Below are 13,577 nucleotides of genomic sequence, written 5' to 3'. Positions count from 1 at the left end.
GCTTAAGGGACCTCACAAGGTCCAGATCTGAAGTCTCAATCTCTTGGCAAGCTCAAAATACTCAAAATCTCAAGGAAAGATGGAAAAATTCCTAAAACTTCCTAAACAGAAGATCTAATCAAAATAATGAGCAAGGGGGTGACTTTTACCTTCAAACAGAAGCTAAGGATGGATAAACACCGGATCCAACAATCCCTTCTTGTTCCAAGCCTTGATACTCTTCTATTCTCTTCCAAAAGTGCACTAGAATGCTCAAAGTTAGCTATTCTTTCTCTCTTAGATCAATCTAAATGATTAGGGTTTCACACAGGGGAGTAAGGTGACATGGGAGGCAGAAATGAATGCTTAAGGTCCTTTAAATAAGACACAACCCCGGGAAATTAGGGTTTCCTCTCACAGCACCAACTCGTTGAGTTGGTCCATCCAACTCATCGAGTTGATCGTAAAACCCACACGGCCAATTCCCTCTCTACTCGATGAATTGGGGCCTCCAACTCGTCGAGTTGCTTAATAAAAATCATGAAAATTATAAGAATATTATACCTGGGAGTCGGGATGTTACATGACGATTGGCTAACAGATCCCCGTACCGTCAATCATCAAGACAAAACCCAATTAACCATTTGGGTTTCAATGCATAACAATAAATCCACACTTGGGGTAAATGGACCATTTTACCCCTAACCTAGCTTGGTTCAAAACCAAGGCCCAAACTCATACTTTAAAGGCCCAAAAGCCAAATAATCAACCAAGGCCCAACATATGGACTAATTTTCCAAATTGGGACCAAACCTCTACATGGTCTTAGCTTAAGGCCCGACCATTTATTCTAGTCCAAACACTTGGCATTCCATTGGTCAAATATCTTATAATCATCAAGGCCCAATTATGGCCCAAATTTCCAAGTTGGGCCCATCTCCTCAAATGGGCCTTCCCTTTAAGCCCAACCACGTTCTTAGCCCAAAAATATCTGATTTCTGATGGTCCACCAAGGCCTAAAGTAAATTAGTCCAAGGAATGGCCCAAACCGAAGCCCACATGTGCGAAGCGCACTCTGACTGAGTACGTCGGGCGTACTCAGCTGTACGCAACGAGTACTGGGTTCGTAACCTGTACACTGTGCGTACTAGTTTGTACACTCAACATACTCTTCTGTTAAGTCCTTTTTGCTATTAAGAACTTAATGCTTCAAACAAATGTTCCATATCATAGATCTGAGCCCTATTTAATGTCTAAGCTCACAAAGTCATTGACTTGGTGACTTTGCATGTCCCAAATAAGCCCGAACTCCAAAAATTGCATCTTACTTCCATGAAAATGGCCTTAACTCTTACATGTGGTCAAAACACTAAAAAAGATTGCATGTTTATGATATGGACGAGCTAAAGGACCTCATATCTATTCTTCTTAAGCTTTGGAGTTGCTCAAACTCCCAAGAGGTGACTTATGAACTAGAAAGAGGACAATATAACAAACCCTAACTCAATCTAATGAATAAGATTGCAAGGTTAAGGCTTAATACATCCAGAAGCTCCTCGAGATGATTTAGATGTAGGATCTTGAAGCTCAATGCCACACCAAGCTTGCTCACTATCTTCTCTTTCGTGGATGATCTCTAAAATGGCCACCACTACACTTTCTAAGCTCAAGAAACACTCTCACAAGGAAATCTAAGGTTAAGGGACGAAATGGGGCTATAGAGACTTGTTAGGGTTTAGCCTCAATGACTTAAGGATTCTTATATAGGGTACAACCCTTGAATTTAGGGTTTTAATATATTAATAAATCATAACTTATACTATTCTCAAAAAGATTATCTATATAAATTGTTTGGGTGAAGTGCAACCCAAATGGACCATGTCGGGTCGGGTCAAGTACATCTCAAATATAGTTATGGACTTACACACCTTATCCAACATCAAGACGCTCAACACTATTATCAATTCCTTCCAGCCATAAAATGTAATACCCATAAAAATCATGTCAAATTTAAACTTTTAAAAGTGAGAGATGTACAATCACGCCTTTGCCTTGCCACGATCCCCTGATGTACCTGAAACAATAAACTGAAATTGTAAGCCCGAAAGCTTAGTGAGTTACCCCCAAAATACCAATTCCATACAAATATAACCATATCATATAAACATATAAGCAAACAACATGCATAATGAGCCTTCAGCCTGACTGGACTGGTATATGGGTCAACACAAAATTATCGAGGGGCCCAGATATCGCTTCTAATCCAAGAAGGAACATATACAGTTAAAGGAATGATAATATTATTTGATTAATATAAGTCATAAATTAATTAGGAATTAATTTGGTGACTTAAAGAGATTAATTGAAGAAAGGGGTATAAACTGTCAAATGTGTGAATGTTGTATTTTGAGCAGATAACCCTTATGGATATGGGTTTGACGATTTTAGGGATGTGGATCACCTAGAAATCGTCCAAGGCCTTATCAAGAGGGGAATTGGATTGCTTTGAGGCTATGTTATCCTTTTAGGGTTTTAGGGTGAAACCCTAGAAGCTCACCAGTATAAATAGACCCTTGGGGTTGTGGAAATCGACACCCTTGTTATTGGAGTAACCCTAGAGCCGATTTCCCTCTTCCTCATCTCTTAAAAACATCTTCTTGCTAGTTGGTGTTTGTAAGCCATTAGAGGATTGACATTTGTGACTCTAAGCTCCAAGAAGAAGAAGGTTTCAAGCAAGTAACTCAAGGTATTATTCTAGATCTGTTTTCATATGTTTTATTTATTAGTTTACATTAGATCTAGCCTTGAAAGTCTTGGATATATATTGCATGTTCAATTAGAGAAACCTAGATCCAAGCTATAGGGTTGTATGCGCACATAGGGAAAGTTCTTATGTCCAAAACCCATCAGTGGTATCAGAGACATGATTGGTTTCAATTGAATATGATGCTTAACTGTTTTGCGTGCTGGAAATCGTTTTTCTTTACCTCTGTCCGACCCAACTCGGCGAGTCAGTGTTTGGACTCGGCGAGTTGGACCTACTCGGCGAGTCCAAAGCTTGACTCGGCGAGTCCGAGCGTCAGACAGAGGATAATTTGGGATTTTATTGCTGTTTTGTCTTGGATTGATACCTAAATCGTTTTATTATGTAAAAATTTGAATTTTAACTTAATTTAATGATTATCCTTGACATAAATATAGATAATTTCAAATCTTTTAAGTATTGATTATTTATGTGATAAATATGGACTATTTAAGATTATTTGGTAATTATCTAATGACTAAAATTGGATTAGGTCAAATATAGATAATTATGAAATTAATCGTTTAATTTGAATTATTTGTTATTTGATCCTATTGTTTTGAAAAGTTCAATATGTATCCCGAAGTTTTGAAATTTGAATTTTGTGATTAATAGTTTAATTTAGAAGAATTTAAATTTCAACCCCTAGAGTTTTACAAGTTTAAAATTCAACCCTACACTATTATATTATTAAAAGCTTAATATATATATATATATATATATATATATATATATATATATATATATATATATATATATATATATATATATATATATAAGTAAAATTAAATTGCTAGTCTTACCGTTAGTAGGCCTCATTCACGAAGCCGGTCTATAAGGTGGGTATAAGGTTGCTGCCTATAAAATAGCGCTTAATGGGTGTACACTCACACCCACCGCTTGCTTGACCGGTGGAGGGTCGTTAGCCGAACGGTTAGGATAGGGCAACTCTCTCTCCTCATTAATAAGTATAATGAATCTATAAAGTAACTAAACTATTTTATAAAATTTCCAATCTTAGTTACTTTAGGTAACGTGAATTGATGCAATCCCATGAAATTGCACTTTGCACCCTTGTTAAGAAGTTAGTAGAGCGTGTGTGGTTTACCGGCACACTAATTGGTTCTAAGAAAAGGTGGCAAAGGGTGATTCATTGTTTATCATAGTTCGATGGAGCGTGTGTGGTTTACCGGCACATCGAATAGATGATTGTAACAATGAAGGCGCCATGTAAATTTGAATGGTAATTCACACCCACTTTGTGATCTTCGGTATCCCAATCACAAACTAGAGGGGCATATCGAGATTTAAACATCCCATTGAAAGGTTCAATGAATCTCAAAGAAAATCTAGGAATTCTCAATAAAATTTAAGGTTATGTTTTCAAGGTGAAGAATTAGTGAATCGTCATTCACTTACCTCCAAATTATTTGCATGTTGGATTATGACATCCCTTTTCTAATATGTAAATAATGTTGTTGGGTCCTAGACCTAATTTTTCATTTTTGGGTGTTTAATTAGGGATCCAATTCTATTCAAACTTTGTCCTTTCTATTTGTAGATGTCGAACGCAAACAACGCTGCTGCTAACTCATTCACGTTAATGAGTCTTTGCCAAAAGGTGACCTTCGATGGTACGAACTTTAGCGAATGGATAAGATACATTCGCACCTTTGCACGCTACGAGGACAAAGAGTATGTCCTCGACGAAAAGCTCGAGAAGGTCAACCCGGAAATCGCTACTCCCGAAGAGATGGCTGTCTTTGAGACACAGGAACGTGATGCAACGAAAGTCCATTGCATCATGATAGCCACTATGAACCAAGAATTCCATAAGTCCTATGAGGATATGTATCCCTATGAAATGCATTAAGAATTGATGGAGAGATACCACCAAAGCGCGAGTCAAGAGCGCTACGAGATCATCACCAACATGATCACCGCTAAGATGGGAAATGGAGAATCGTTAACCGTGCACTTGCAAAAGATGCAAAGATATGTCGATCGTCTTCGCAAGTAAAATGTTAACTTTGGGGAGGATTTGGCCATCTACATTGTTCTTCACTCCTTGCCTTCATGCTATAACCAATTTAGGATGACCTACCACATGAACAAGGAAGAGGTCAACCTAAATAAACTCCAAGGACTGCTTAGAGCAACCTAAAGGACAAGTCTGTTGCACCAACTCCCGCACCAACCGCTATTCCTGTTTTGGCTATAGGGCAGGGAAGGGGCAAGAAGAGGAAGGCTCCGTCAAAGAGCCACCGCAAGGGAAAGTCCCAAGATGGTTCCTCTTCTAGTGGGACCAAGGTTGATCCCGCTAAGCCCAACCCTAACCCGAAGGAGGCCGAGTGCCATCATTGCCACAAAATATGGCATTGGAAGAGAAGTTTCCCGAAATATCTGCAATCCATCAAGGATTTAAAGATCAAGCCATCTTTTGCAGGTATATACACAATTAAATCTAACAATTCACCTCATACTATTTCTTGGGTTCTTGATACAGGATGTGGTTACCACATTTGTTCTGATCTGCAGGGACTAAGAAGAGATAGAGATGTGGAGCAAGGAAGAATAAATCTAATCATGGGGAACAGAAGATCGTCGCCTGTTACCAAGATTGGAGTGTATTCTTTAGTACTTAGTAATGGATTAGGTTTAGATTTAAATAATTGTTGCTACTCGCCAGATATGGCAAGAAACATCATTTCATTTCATGGTTTGTTTAGACAAGGATTTAGATATTCGTTTAATAATATGAATGGTTCTATTTATGCTTATCTAAATGGTGTTTTATACTTTGAAGCAATGCCTTGTAATGGAATTTATGAAACTGTTATGGTTGTAGATAACCTAGGAAAAGATGTGTTGTGTATAGATTCTTCCAATAGTATGGATAAAGCATCTTTGTGGCATTGTCGTCTTGGACATGTCAACAAGAAGCACATAGCCCAACTCCAAAAGGATGGAGTGTTAGAGTCATTCGACCTTAGGGAAGATGACACGTGTGAGTCTTGTTTACTTGGAAAGATGACCAAGTCACCCTTCACTGGCACTTGTGAGAGGCGTGGGGGTTTATTGGATCTCATACATACCGATGTATGTGGGCCCTTTAGATCCACCACAAAGGATGGAAACCGCTTCTACGTGACTTTCACCGATGATTATAGTAGATATGGGTATATTTACTTAATCAAGCACAAGTCTGAAATGTTTGAAAAGTTCAAAGAGTTCAAGAGTGAAGTGGAGAAACAATTGGGCAGGAAAATCAAGATGCTTCGATCCGATCGAGGAAGAGAGTACCTAAGTCTTGAATTCCACGACTATCTCAAGGAATGTGGAATAGTTTCACAATTGACGCCACCTAGGACACCGCAGTTAAATGGTGTGGCAGAAAGGCGCAATCGAACCTTGTTAGACATGGTTCGTTCAATGATGAGTCGTGCTTTGCTACCTATATCATTTTGGGGGTATGCCTTAGAGACTTCCGCCCATATCCTTAACCGAGTCCCTACAAAGAAGTTTGCTAAAACACCTCACGAGATGTGGACAGGAAAAGCTCCCTCGTTGGCACATATCAAGGTTTGGGGTTGTGAAGTTTTCGTAAGACGAGAAGCTCATGACAAGCTCGAACCCCGTAGTGAGCGATGTATTTTCATCGGCTACCCACAGAAATCCTTTAGATATCTCTTCTATAGACCAAGTGACAATGTTGTCTTCGTTGCGAGGAGAGGGGTTTTGGGGGAAAGAGAACTCATAAACCAAGGAGGCAGTGGGAGGCAGATCGATCTTGAAGAGATTCAAGAGTCGAGTGATGAAGGAACCTCTACCACTGGCAATCAACCCGAAGAGGAAACTCCGGTTGAACCAATTGACGAGTCATTACCTCTTAGACATTCCAAAAGAGTTAGATTTCAACCCCAGTTGTATGGTTTTCATATTACTACCGAAGGGGACACGTATATTAGTGATAGTACACTAATAAATCTAGATGAACCTAATTGCTATAAGGAAGCCATGGCAGGCCCAGAGTCTACAAAATGGAAAGAGGCGATGGACAGCGAGATTCAGTCCATGTATGACAACCAAGTTTGGAATTTGGTTGACAATGTGCCCGGACATAAGACGGTTGGGTGCAAATGGATCTTCAAGAAGAAGACTGACGTGGATGGGAATGTGCACACGGATAAGGCGCGATCGGTGGCGAAGGGCTTTACTCAAACTCCCGGAGTTGACTATGATGAGACCTTCTCACCAGTTGCGAAGATAAAATCTATTAGGGTGATGCTAGTTATAGCCGCATTTCATGATTATGAGATATGGCAAATGGATGTCAAAACCGCTTTCCTTAATGGGAAGTTGGTTGAGGATGTTTACATGGCCCAGCCAGAGGGTTTTATCGATCCGAAGCATCCAAATAGAGTGTGCAAGCTTGAGAAGGCCATTTATGGACTTAAGCAAGCATCTCGCAGATGGAATCTTTGCTTTGATGAGAAAGTTAAAGAGTTTGGATTTGTACGAAGCAAAGATGAATCATGTGTATATGTCAAGGCCAGTGGGAGTATAGTTAGCTTCCTCGTTTTGTATGTCGATGACATACTGCTTATAGGAAACGACATCCCGACTCTGCAGGAAGTTAAGTCCTGGCTCGGGAAGTGTTTCGCTATAAAGGACCTCGGAGAGGCTTCCTATATTTTGGGAATAAGGATAGTGAGAGAAAGAAGTAAGAGACTAATAGGACTTAGTCAGAATACTTACTTAGATAAGGTACTAAAACGTTTTAGTATTGAAAACTCGAAGAAGGGAGAACTACCGATACAAAGTAATACTAAATTGAGTAAGACTCAAAGTCCGAGTACCGAAGCCGAGATAGCTGAGATGAGCCGAGTACCTTACGCTTCCACAGTTGGCTCGATCATGTATGTTATGACTTGTACTCGACCTAATGTGGCCTTTGCTTTGAGCATGGTCAGTAGATATCAAGGGAATCCTGAAAGAGCGCATTGGATTGCGGTCAAGAACATCCTTAAGTACCTTCGGAGGACCAAGGAATGGTTTCTAGTCCTCGGAGGGAGTGATGAATTAAAGGTGCGAGGGTATAGTGACGCCAGTTTCCAGAATGACAGGGACAACTACCGTTCGCAGTCGGGATGGGTCTTTTGTTGGATTAATGTCTAAGTCCATAACTATAATTGGTAAGACTTGACCCGACCCGACATGGTCCATTTGGGTTGCATGGCATCATGCATTTGGATAGGCTATAATGAGAGAAATAACACTTAAGGTTGGTTAATATATTATAAGTTCTAATATATTAATAGGATTGTTTAATTAGTATTGATCAAGAATTAATCTAGGATTAATTAAGTGATCAAAAGAAGACTAATTAAATATATGGGTTGATTGTGTAAATCATCCATACTTATATAGTGGGCTAATGCTCCATGGATTATCTAGTTGGGCTAAAACCCATATGATGCTTCATGGATGCTCCATGGTGTTTTAGTACCCATGGATCACGGAAATGAAAGGCCATGTCAATTAAGGTTTACATGGTGTAACCCTAACTATATATGCATCTTATTCTTGACCAAAATTGGCCACTAGTGTGTGTAATAGAAGGGCTAGCCGATTTCATGAAGTGTAGAATTCTCTCAAGTTATTCCAAGTGTATTTGGTGTTGTGTGAACCATTTGAGGTGTCACACTTGAGGCACTTGGCACTCAAGCTTCATGAAGACATACTACATCAAAGAGGTATGTATTCTATCTTGTTATATTCATTGTTTCGTATGCTAGATTAGGATAATACCTTGGATGTTCATATTTGCATGTATAATAGATAAAACATAGATCCAATGTATTTAGGGTTGTATGTACACTTAGGAGTGTTAGAATGCTCAAAACCCAACAGTGGTATCAGAGACCGGTTTGTTTTCAATTATACTTGATGCAAATTGCTGAAAAAAGCTGAAAAACTCGATTTTCTGGCTTTCTGGGCACTGGACTCGCCGAGTCCACTGATGAACTCGCTGAGTCCATGAATAAAATCACCCTACTCGTCGAGTAGGTTCATGCACTCGACGAGTAGGAGCCCCAGACAGCATATTTTCGAGTTTTTTTTTTGGGTGGAATTGGACTAGGAACATTACCCTAAGATGTTTTTGGACTTATAAACTTGTTTTTGATGTGGTAATGTTCATGCTAATCCAATTTCAAAGATAATTGTCAATAGATTCATTTTTTGTATTAGTTTAAGGTTTAGACTAATTACATGAAAAAGTTTGATTTGAATTATCTTGTTCTTATGAGTTGCTTAGATTAATAGAAAAGTTGTGTGAAATAGTTGATTTCAATCCATTTTAATCTAAGAGTTGATTCAAAAGTGTGTTTTTGTAACTTGTCCTCAAGTTATATGAAAAGTCACATTTAAGAATCATAAAACTCATAAAAGTTGGAAAAGGTTACAAAATGAAGAGTCTAGTTCTAATTAAATGGTTTTATGACTCCATAACTTGTCCTCAAGTTATGGAGGACCAAGAGTCTCTTCATTAAATAATAAATAAATAAAAAGTGTAACCTTAATTAATTCCATAAGTTATAAAATAAAGAAAAGTTAATTCTTTTATTAGTTTAAAGTCTTCCATAACTTGTCCTCAAGTTATGGAACTTGAAAAGTTTTTGGATTAAAACTACTTTAAACACATAAGTTATGGAATTAATTAGTTTTGAATAGTTTCAAAACTTGCCCTCAAGTTTTGGAATTTGTAAAGTTTTCTCTTATGAATACTTTAATTCCAAGTTAGCCCTTAGAAATTTAAATGTTAAAATTCAACCCTTATACTTTATAATATTATAAGTTAATAATATTTATATATATGTATAAGAGTAAAGTCAGTCTTACCGTTAGTAGGCCTCATTCACGAAGCCGGTCTATAAGGGGGGTATAAGGTTACTGCCTATAAAATGGCAGTTTAATGGGTGTCCACTCTCACCCACCGCTTCCTTGACCGGTGGAGGGTCGTTAGCCGAATGGGTAGGACAAGGACTATAATTCTCCCTTCATTAAAAGTATTAATGATAAATACCAAGTAACTAAACCTTTTATAAATACTCAATCTTAGTTACTTAGGAAAATGTGAATAAGGTGCTAATCCATGAAATTACACTTTGCACTTTGTTTAAGTCGGTTAGTGGAGCGTGTGTGGTTAACCGGCACACTAACTTGTATTTAACAAGGTAGGCAAAGGGTAACTTAATGTTTATCATAGTATCGATAGAGCGTGTGTGGTTAACCGGCACATCGATTGAGGGGTAAACACTTAAGGGTACCAAGTAATTTGCATGGTTACTTCACACCTTGTTTTGTGATCCTCGGCATCTCAATCACAAAACCTAAAGGGCACACTTGAGATTGAAACATGCCATTGAACAGTTCAATGAATCTCAAAAGATCTAGGAGCTTCAAATCCAATTAAAACCTATTAATACATTTCGTTTATCTTGGTGGAAATTGGTGAATCGTCATTCACCTACCTTCAAATATTTTATAGCTTGGATTACGACATCCCTCTTCTAAGTTATAAAATAGTTTGTTGGGTCCTAGACTTAATATTTCATATTGGGTGTTATATTAAGGACTTTAAATCAACTATCTTGAATATCTCCCAAAAGATGTCTGGTTTAGACATTTATGATCTTCCCAAATCTCTTGAAACAAGCTTTCCTAAATGAAGATGATGTCCCATGGAAATCATACTTCTTTCACCTCCTCCAATTATTCTCCCTAACCCACGAGTTCAAGGTCACTCAAGCCCTATTGGCAAGGCAAAGTCTAGGTGTGATCACATCTTGGAGATGTAGTCACATATTGACAAGCCGGGAGAGTTGGGTGTCAAAGTCTTGAGAAATTTGGTGGTCCAATCACTTTCTAAGTCACATAGTGAGCTCCTTTGGGAATCCTATGAAACAGACTATGACAAGACCGTTAATGATCTTATCTATTTGCTAAGATCAACTTCCTAAAACTTTATGGACATTGACAATAATGACATTGGATATCCAGTAAAGCTCTTTCTTCCCAATGGAAAGGGATCGGCCATAGTCAACTCGGTTGACCAAATGGTAAAGAGAGAGGATAAGTCTGAGATAGTCTCATTATCAAGGGTCCATTGCCAAAGGAATGGAAATTAGTTGCGAAGCTGCCTGATTTTACCTAAGGATTTTTGACTCTACTTCAGGTAAAATCCACTATCTAACTCTGCTAAGTTTCTACTCTGAGATTCTTGATACATGATGTGACTGGGTCACATGGTGATGTTTTAAGAATCAAAGAAAAGTAAAGAAACTTAAAGAAAGAATATGTTGAATCTGATTGCGTAGATCAATTTCTATCGCATAGTTTGAAGATTGGATTCTTGAGCTACTTCTTAGGAGTTATGATATTTATGCTTAGGAATAGACAACAACAAGTTCTCATATGGATTGTAAGGATAAGTTTTTCCGCAAAGTTTTTAAAATAAAAGGAAAATTTCTGATTTTATTTATTTTAAAATATCCTTACAATGGCATCTGTGAAAAATTTTGTTGCTTATAGGATTCCATTAATAGCAAGAGTGGAAATATGAAATTGATTCTTTCATTTGTGGTAATGTCTAAATTTACCAAATAAGGAAAGATTCTCATCACCCAAGTTTCAATTGGACTGGAACTTGGAATCTTGCAAGTTGTATAGCATGATGAATGAGAACTTTCAAGTATTGGAAAATTAAGACTAATTACTTGTTCACATGGATGTGTGAGTCAAGTAATGGACTAAGGGATTGAGTACACATTCTTGTGCACTGATTAAGTCCACCACAAAAGATCGATAAGACTATTCGTCATAGTTTACTAAAGCTCAGTAAATATGATTATACTTACAAGCTTAAGTGTAATTCTGAGACATTGGAAAAGGTTCCAATGTAAGGCAAAGCGAATAAGAAGAATCAACTTAGGCAGAAAGATAAAACTTTCTCAAATCTGAAAAGATGGGAGAATACTTTAGTATCAGTTTTGTGATCATCTTAATGATTAAGAAACCATAGCACAATTAGTTCTCTAAGGAAGTCTTAGTGCATTCTTATGACTAAGAAGAGGAACTTGAATTGTTGAAATGGTTAAATAAGGAAGATGAGTCATACTTCATTCTAATACAAGTCTTAGAGTCATACTCCAAGATTGTAATTTGAGTGACATGTCTTAAAGAAGGTTTAAAACACTTGTCAAATGTAAGAGTAAAAGTTTTCTACTCTTGTACATTTGAAATTGGTAAGTTGTGATGTTTTGGATAAAACAAAGACCAACATAGGCCAATTGTGTGAAGTGTTTGTCTTGATTAGAATCCACACTATCTCTTGAATATCTGACAAGAAAGTCTTATATGTCAAGAGGACAGTGGGAGTCTTAAAGGTCTTGAAAGTCTCAAGAACTAATCAAGAATAAAACATGACGTTCTTCACTAGCACACGAATTGAGGTTTATAACCTATCGTGTTGACATATTCTGTGACCATTCCAGTTAAAGTTGGCTTTGCAGATGAGTTCTTAGAGTTCTTAATTTGTTGCACAACAACTTGGAAGCAATGGCAGGCCCTTGAGCTGCCAGGTGGCAAGAAATTAAGAATGAGTTCAGTCCATATGAGTTTGGATTTGTCATTATCCTTGTCTTGTGACTATGGTTTTGACAATTCACATGGATAAGAACACATACACCAGTAAATCTAAGTGTCATAAGGTTTCTCTCCGATTCATGAAAATGATGGTGAGGAAACACTTTCACTAAGTAGATTTTAGCTAGATAGCAATTGTAATATTTGTATTCTCAAAGTCGTTAGTGGAGCGTGTGTGGTTTACGGGCACACTAACCTGGACTTGTGAGAAGTGGCAAAAAGGTCTAACCATTATGATTACGACATCCCTCTTCATAATTGTTTAGACACACAAGTGTGCTATCTAAGGGAAGGTGTATGATTTTGATAAAGTTTTATCAAAACAATCTACTATCAGAAATCTGAACTTTGGTAAGAAAGTCAGCTGATTTCTGAGTATATGTCAAAAGCTAGTGGGAGCATAAGTGTTATGCTAATAATCATCATGTTAGTGGGAGCATGATAATTATGATAAGTATTGCAAGTTATCAATGTTAATTATAGAAAACAAAAGGTTTCAATTGGGAAAAAGTTGTTTTGCTATAATTAAGGGAGACAAAATTATACTTCATCTCAAATCTATAAGCTTAGATCGTGAGGTTTTAATCATTTAGTCAAGGATATATATATATATATATATATATATATATATATATATATATATATATATATATATATATATATATATGAATTTCATGTTGGAATGGCTCAACATAAGGAAATTTTGTATATGGGTCCATTATTTGCGTTCTAAAATTCGATTATGATTACGACATCGCTTTTCATAATTTGAATTATGAGAACTTGACAAATTGAAATGGAAATGTTATAGCAAAAGACTGGTTTAGTCTTTATGTGAGACATCATGAATCGTGTCCCATATGCTTCGGATATTGGATCAATTACATGTGTTATATTTATCCTTTCTAAAATTTTCCAAATTCCTAGGGCATTAAGAAGGGAAAAGGTCTAGAATTGGATATGACTAAAAGGATTAAACAATTGTCGTGGACAATCTAAGGTTTACCAAATATTGGTTGCTCAAGGACAGTTGGAAGTATAGTGATAGTCAAAATGGAATCTGGAAATGTTTCAAAGTTAGAAAGTA

Source organism: Lactuca sativa, chromosome 7 (assembly GCF_002870075.4).
Source record: "Lactuca sativa cultivar Salinas chromosome 7, Lsat_Salinas_v11, whole genome shotgun sequence".
NCBI classification, from domain to species: domain Eukaryota; kingdom Viridiplantae; phylum Streptophyta; class Magnoliopsida; order Asterales; family Asteraceae; genus Lactuca; species Lactuca sativa.
This window is presented reverse-complemented; position numbering follows the sequence as displayed.